Source organism: Acomys minous (genome assembly GCF_964271855.1).
Source record: "Acomys minous genome assembly, chromosome: 3".
NCBI classification, from domain to species: Eukaryota; Metazoa; Chordata; class Mammalia; order Rodentia; family Muridae; genus Acomys; species Acomys minous.
Window position 1 is genome coordinate 146,355,336 of NC_140485.1, and position 7,480 is coordinate 146,362,815.

The following is a 7,480-nucleotide window of genomic DNA, read 5'->3' on the forward strand; positions in this document are numbered from 1 at the left end:
GCGGGGGGGGGAGGGGGGGGATGTGGTCAAACTCGCGACCGGAAAGCAAGCAGAGCAAGGCCCGGGAGCGTCAGTCCCTGCGGTGGGCTAGCCCGGGACAGTGCTCTTCCTAACCGCAGGAGCAAGCCCTGCCGTGCTAGTCAGGGTTAGACCGTGGCAAAACGGGAGACCCGAGGGAGGGAGGGAGGGAGCGGGGGGGGGGGACAGAGGAAGGCGGGGGAGAGATGGGGCCCTCCCCCTCCCCGGCCTGTTAGTGTTTTTTGCACAAGGCAGGGGTTAGACCTGCGGGAAGATCACAAAACCCGGCCCGGCCCACGGGGGAATGGACCGTGCGCACGGAGGTGGAAGGTAGAGACCCGCCTATCGGTCCTAACTCGCCACCTGCAGTTTCCCTACTCCCAGCCAGCGGGGCGCGGGGCCTAACCCTGCGGGGCCAGACCGGAGGGAGCCAACTCTCCCTTTCCCCCTTAGCACTCTGGCCATTGCCTCGGGCCCCATTGTTTCCGGCGCCGAATCAGGGCAGCGTCTGTCAGCCTAGGAGGCTCCAGGAGACCTTGCGTCTCCGGAGCCCAAGGGTGGCTCTCAAGGGTGCTTGCTGGCTCCCCCCTCTCCCAGAGCAGAGCGCCAGCGCCCCCCGGATCCCCCCCCCCACACCCGCCTTTCCCAGGTCTCTCTCAAACGCAGTCACAGTCCCTCCCCCCGCCCCCGCCCCTCCTCCCTGTGCCCAACCTCGGCCCCTGCTGCGACTTGGCTAGGCCTCCGCCTCAAAGCGCTAGCCAGCTGTCACACACTCTTCCCAGGCTGTCAACCCGTGCAAACATATCTAGGCTTGCACAAATATCTTGGACAAAGCGGGAGAGGCAGCGATATTGTTCGTTTGGCCCTTAAGGAAATTCGAATACGTTCAAAGAAGTAAAACCGAAGTGCAGTGTTTTAAGATGTCGATTGCGTTAGACCCCCTGCTCCCCACTCCTGGTTTACAACATCCTGTGAATGCCAACTGTACTTGGAGTAGCTGCTGAACTCCTTACCTACCGCTGGGGCCTCATTAACATTCTTTCTTGTCCTTTGCTGGCTCCTGCAGCCTTCTTAAGGTTCCTAAAAGTTGCCAAGTTTCATTCAGCATCGTTAACCATTCCTTTACTAAAAGTTCCTTGCAAAACTGTTCCACCGTTTGTTGTTTTGTTTGCTTACTTCTTCCTGTCATTTTCTTAGCTCAGATGTCACCTCTGTAGCGAGTCCTCTGACCACACACCTAAAATAGCAACGAGCACAGTCGATTCTATAAAAATTTCTCCTGCCTTTCTCTTCAGAGTGCTCTTAGCTGTCAAAAGGCTCAAAAAGCTCCCACTTTAGAATGCAAGTTCCGTGGGGGCAGGCTTTTGCCTTCGTTTTTTTTTTTTTTTTTTTTAGGGCTGTGGCATAATTTCGAAATCGTTATTCAACATAACGTTTTAAAATAAGTACAATGTAATGTTTAATTTACTAATGCTCCAATTTACTGCCCGTGTTGAAATCTTTCCAGTGACTGTCTTTATATTGAGTGTCTCCAGTTGGCCTGTTTGTGGTCGACAGGAAGACAGTGTTCATCGTACCGTATCTCAGCTCCGCTGCTGTCTTTTCACCGTGTCAAAGTTAGGCCGAGCCCTTCGGGTGGTCCCTATTTTCAGAACCAAAAGTAGAAAATGAGCCATAAGAACGCTTGTATTAATGAATTTTTTTCAAAGGAGCCTGGTTCACATTGATACTGCTTAGATAAGAAACTCCACCCTATTAGGTCATTTCATGCTCCTTTGGTGTTATTTTTATTGTCAGAGCACTTAGTACCGGAGATATTTAAAACTCCACAGTGTGTTAAATCACCTCACCTCACCTGTAAGCTACACTCTATCATGCTTTAAAGTGTGAATCACATTTTCTTGGGTTTTGCTTTAAATTTTTTGGCTCTGAAGACTTTGTGGCAAAGTGTTTCACAATTTGCATTCATCAATTTGATGGAATCAAGAGGTGTTTTTGATAAGGAGGCTATTTCTTTGCCAGCCTCTTATATCTCATCTCTGCTGTTCACGAATCCAAGCCGACACTGAGGACCTTAGGACCAAAGCCTTGGACTTTTTGTGGAGGGTGCCAACAGTAAATAAATCATAGTTCAGAATCCCACCTAACATTATAAGGAAAAATAGTGAATTTTATTCTGTCAAATACTGTTTTATATTTGCCTTTTTGAGGGAAAACGATTACAGAAGTTTTGCTCTTGCACTCTATTATGTTCCTATCATTAATATTTTCTTTCTTCCACACAGATATTCCTCTTTTTTAAGGGCCTAACACTTGAGGCTATTACAAAGTTACTATTATCAGAGAAGGCAGAGTGACATTTTCTGATGCCCTCATCTTACCATTTCCAGAGTCATCACTGAATACTACTTAACATTTAAATTATAACATAAAAATATTAATAGCTTGAAGTGAAAAATGTTAGCATCCTGAAGGCTCCAACAAAGGCTCCAAATACAAAGTAACAAGCCGATGGAAGCATTAATTACCCTGATTTGATAGGTGAGTTTATACATATATTGAAATAGTATACTGTATCTCAAATATGTATAATTTTTACTTATATTTTAGATTGAAGGAGATGGAATTCTAATTACCCTGTTTGACCATTACACACTGTGCACAAGTATGAAATCACCACTCTGTACTCCCTAACCCTAACCCTGACCCTGGGCCGCACTCCTTTGGCATACATCTAGCTCCAAAAACATTTATATTACAATTCATAACAGTAGAAAATTACAGTTAGAAAGTAGAGTCATCAAAACATGAAGAGCTGTATTAAAGAGTCACAGCATTAGGAAAGTTAAGAACCACTGCCACAAATACACCGTTTTAAAGTTGTGGGTCAGCAAAATGGCTCAGCAGGTAAAGGTCTTTACCACCAAGCCCTGAGGCCCACATCATAGACAGTAAAAACCAAGGGCAGGAAGTTTCCCTCTGACTTCCACACGCATGCCTTGTGATGCATGGAACATATTCATGCATGTAATTAACACTGTGAAAAAAATTAACACTGTGAAAATCCATGGCATTTGAAATTTTCAGCTGAAACTAAAATTTTTATTTATTTCATATAAACTATTTCAATTTTTAAAAACCAACAAGCTAGATTATCATAGATATAGTCATTTTAAAAAATCAAAATAGAGTGCCTGATCTGATATGGGTCACCTGCTCCATACCTCACATTAAGTGTGTTAGAGGTGAAAGTAGGTAGATGGTCAACTTTACGCCTGGAAAAGACAGACTGGAGTTGGTGCAGTCTGTGTTCTAGACCAGTGCACTGGAGATTGTTATGCCTTGCCTACACACACACAAGGGAGTCAGTGTCAATGACTGCAGTCCATAAGAGTGCATATCATACGTGGCAATGAATTTATATTCCATGTCAAATTTACACACACTTGGAAGTGTTATTTGTTTCACAGGATTGAATAAATGAAAGATGCTGCTTGCTGGCCAAAGGAGAAGGAGCACTGTGGGATTTCACACTTCACAGAGGTCTGGAGTCAGTAGCCCACTGTTCCCGAAGCTCATTTGCTGCCCACAAACTGCACTGACCGGTGATGTTCAAAGTTAAAGATTTTAAAACATTTGTAAAAACAGAATAATCCAAATAACTCTTGAAAAGCTCTGATATTAGCAAGACGATCTATCCAAACTTATAGAAGGTTTTATCAGAAAGGAATTGCTACCTACTAGTTCAGCTGCTTTGGACTACAGAATCCAAAGTCTGTGAACCAAAATAGTTCAAATGATTAAGAAAAAAAATCTGTCATTACACAGAAAGATCCAAGGCATAGTGATCCTAAGCCCATAGCACCTCAGCCTCAGGAAGAGAGCAGCTGCTCATGTCTGCCCTCCCCTCAGAGTGGCTGGTTTTCTGAAAGTCTAGCTGTCATGTGCTGAAAAGGCGGAAGCTACAAGAGGGCGGGCAGAAGGAACTTTCTCTTTCATGTCTCCTTCTTGAGAACAAGAAAACTTTTCTCAGAAAACCCTCAGAATTCTTATGTCTCATTTGCTAAAATTGTATTTTGTACATTCTAAAGAAACCACCAGGGAAAAAAGGGTTTCTTAGACAACAGTCTTAAAGGGCTGAGCTTACAGTTTACCTTTTTTTGTTTCATGTAAGAGAAGGGTGAGATTATTTGAATACAGATTTTTAAATTTGTGTCTCATAAAGGTAAACACTTTAATACTATTTTGATCATTTTTATGTCCATGATACTTGTATGGGAAAAAATTAAGATATAGCTTCTCAAATGTAATGTAAACTTCCATATAATAATATAATATAAATAAGCAGTATAAATTAAGAATCCAAACCAAGAAATACTATATGACTAGACCTTCAACTTTGATATAATGTAGGTACCAAAAATGAAAAGTAAATCCAACTTTTATGAGAAACATCATTGTCTGTTTTCTAGGACTGCTGCAAAGACCTCTGAAATCTGCATGACTTTGTGGGGTTTGTTGTATCACCCTTCTAGAGGATATAAGTCCAAGCTGAAGGTATTGTCAAGGTCGTGTGCCATTTGAAAGCACTAGAGAAAGACACGTTTCAGACCTCTCTTTAAGGTCCTGGCAGTTTCTTGACTAGTGATGACATGACCCCTCGGGGGAAGAGGTTCTGTCCATTCTCTGCGTTTAAACCATGGCTCTACTGGCTGGGTCTGGCTCCCTGGTTCCCACAATAGCAGCCGATTGGGTCATGTGACATTTTCAGAGCCAGGAGAAGTTCAGTAGGTGACCCATATGTGTGTCTGCACCCCAGAAGAGGGGACCAGATCTCATTATAAATGGTTGTGAGCCACCGTGTGATTCCTGGGAATTGAACTCAAGGCCGATGGAAGAACAGACAGTGGCTCTTAACCTCTGAGCCATCTCTCCAGCCCCTTCTGATATGTTTTAAATAAAAATGTGTGCTTTCTCAACTAACCATGACACCATTTAACTAAAAAAGTGATGGAGTAAAAATTTTATTCTTTGTCCTATTAAAATTATTACTTAGAAAGAAAAAAATATGACCCCCATGTTATGTGGCATTCTTCCTGAATGCTTGTATATCCACATTTTCCTCTTCTTAGAAGGATTCCAGTCACAGTAGGCTAGAGGACCAATCTACTCCATTCTGTCCTTAAATAATTTTAATATTTGCCAACTCGTTTTCCAAGTGAGAGCACATTCCAAGATAGTGAGAATTATAACTGTAGCATAAAACATCTTGGAGGAAACTTCTCACCTCCTGGCATCTTCATAAGAGAAAAAAGGATGAAGTTAAAGTATCAAGATAGATTTTACTTCAAATAATAGCATTAAGCCATGAGTAAGCAACCTACAGAATGAGAGAAATGTTTGCAAATCATATGCTTCACAATAAATTTGCATCTAAAATGTATAAAGAGCTCCTAGAATTCCATAGTATAAATGAGTATGTATTTATATCTAAACCATTGAGACAACATGATGCCTCCAGTGTTTGCACATGTATAAAGCTACACATTAAAGCATGGGGAGCCTCTCAGAGGCCTCACCCTAAGAAAACTGACTCTCTTTCCTATGACAGCCATAGATTACCAATAACTCTTCAGGCAGGGTAGGGACTTTGTGAGCAAATCCCCCATACATGTTGGAGTTTGGGCAGGTTTGTTTTGTATAAGCCTTTTGCAGGCCGTGCATGCAGTCAGAGCCCTGTGAGTTCATGTGTGCAGTGGCCCTGACAGGACTGGGTAAAAATGTTTCTCAGCTATCTTCCACTACTTCTGGCTCTTACAATTTTTCACTCCTTATGATGATTATTGAGTCTGAGAAGAAAAGAGTACAATTTATAGATGTCCTACTTAGGGCTGAGCGCTCCACAGTCTCTTATTCTTTGTACTTTTATCAGTTGTGAATCTCTGTATTAATCTACTGGGGGAAAAAGTTTCTTTAATGAGAGTTGAGAGGTACACTAATCTACAAGGGCCAGTTTCTACTCTACTCATCTAGCAGAATGTCCAGTAGTAAGTTCTCCCCTAAAGCCTGTGACCTACCCAGCCATGAGTTCTTGGCCAGTTAACGGGTTTAAGGTCCATCTTGTGGAGCTAGCCTGTTTGTCTGTTTGTTTTTGGTTTTTCAATACAGGGTTTCTCTGTGTGGCCTTGACTGTCCTGGACGCCTTGTATACTAGGCTGGCCTTGAACTCACAGAGATCTACTTGCCTCTGCCTTCCATGTGCTGGGATTAAAGGCATGCGCCACCACCGCCTGGCTGTGGAGCTAGCCTTATATACAATAAGAAGGTAGTTGTTTGCTCTCAAAACATTATTGCCACTATTGTTCCAGACAGTTGTTATTGTAACTCAAAGGGTCTGAAGCTGGGTAACACTGATGATTACCTTACTTCTGAGTAGTGTGCATGGTCCCTTCCATCACTATGCAGGATAGTCAGTGACCAGCACTTGCAGGTCAGTACCAGCTTGAATTCCCTGTGTCCTACAACTCAAGTATATGGTGTTTTCAGCAATAGGGTCTTACCATCAAGTTCTAGAGAAAGACCAAAAGCAATGGAAATATTGTATACTGTCTTAGGGCTGGGTCAATGGGACACCAGTCACCATGAGCTCAGAGAGATAATCTGGCACCCAATCCTAGTCCCGGTGGCTAAGATCAAGAACACAAGTAACAACAAATGCTGATGTGGATGTTGGGGAAAGGAAGCGCTTACTGATTACTGGTGGAAGTGCAAACTGGTGCAGCCACTGTGGGAAATCAGTATGGCAGCCCCTTAAAAGGCAGAACCAGAACTAGCATATGCCTAAGCGTATCACTCCTCAGTATACCCCCCAGAGACTGTATCCTACTACAAAGATATTTGTTCACTCAAGTTCACTGATGCTCTATTCACAATAACTAGGGAAGAAGTGTCCTAAAATGCACTCACATGTCTAAAAAATGTATATGGAATTGTGTTATGCAGAAACATAATACCTCTTCCACATGGAATAGGCTGTCAAACAAAATAGGCTTCTTTATTGATGGTGATTATACTGGTGACATTTGGTTTAGCTATATGCAGCTTTATTCGTGGGGACACAAGAAACAGCACAAGGCTGAAAAGGAAGCTGGCTTCCCGAGGCCAGTACACAGAGGTCAGATTCTGCCTCTGCCACTTCCAACCTCTGTGGCTGAGCAAGTTACTCCAAACTGATTATTTAAGTTGGTGTCCTGAGGAATCCAAGTTTGGGTGTTGACCCACATTAAAAGGAGTCTTCTTACAGAGGAGTGCATCTGAAATATTATATTGAACTTAAAAAATATGGCATAATTCAAGAGTAAGATACAGGAAATTATGTGATGGATATCTAAAGACCAGAATTGCTGAATCTTGTACTGAAAGTAAAAAAACAAACAAACAACAACAACAAAAAAACCCTGCT

The 7,480-nt window shown here is 42.6% G+C and overlaps 1 protein-coding gene and 1 long non-coding RNA gene across 2 annotated transcripts in view; one reads left to right on the top strand and one right to left on the bottom strand.

Annotated features, from left to right (window-relative positions):
• The window catches only part of LNPEP (leucyl and cystinyl aminopeptidase), an 89,958-nt gene extending 88,801 nt beyond the window's left edge, over nt 1-1,157 (bottom strand). Inside the window, exon 1 of the mRNA XM_084777467.1 lies at nt 1,032-1,157. The gene's annotated coding sequence lies outside the window, so the exon portion shown is untranslated. The remainder of the gene's footprint in view (nt 1-1,031) is intronic.
• On the top strand, nt 242-6,211 carry LOC311595097. The gene is made up of 3 exons (XR_014778314.1): nt 242-348; nt 2,304-2,559; nt 3,489-6,211. It is a non-coding gene; the product is annotated as an uncharacterized lncRNA (long non-coding RNA).
• The last annotated feature ends 1,269 nt before the right edge of the window (nt 6,212-7,480 follow it).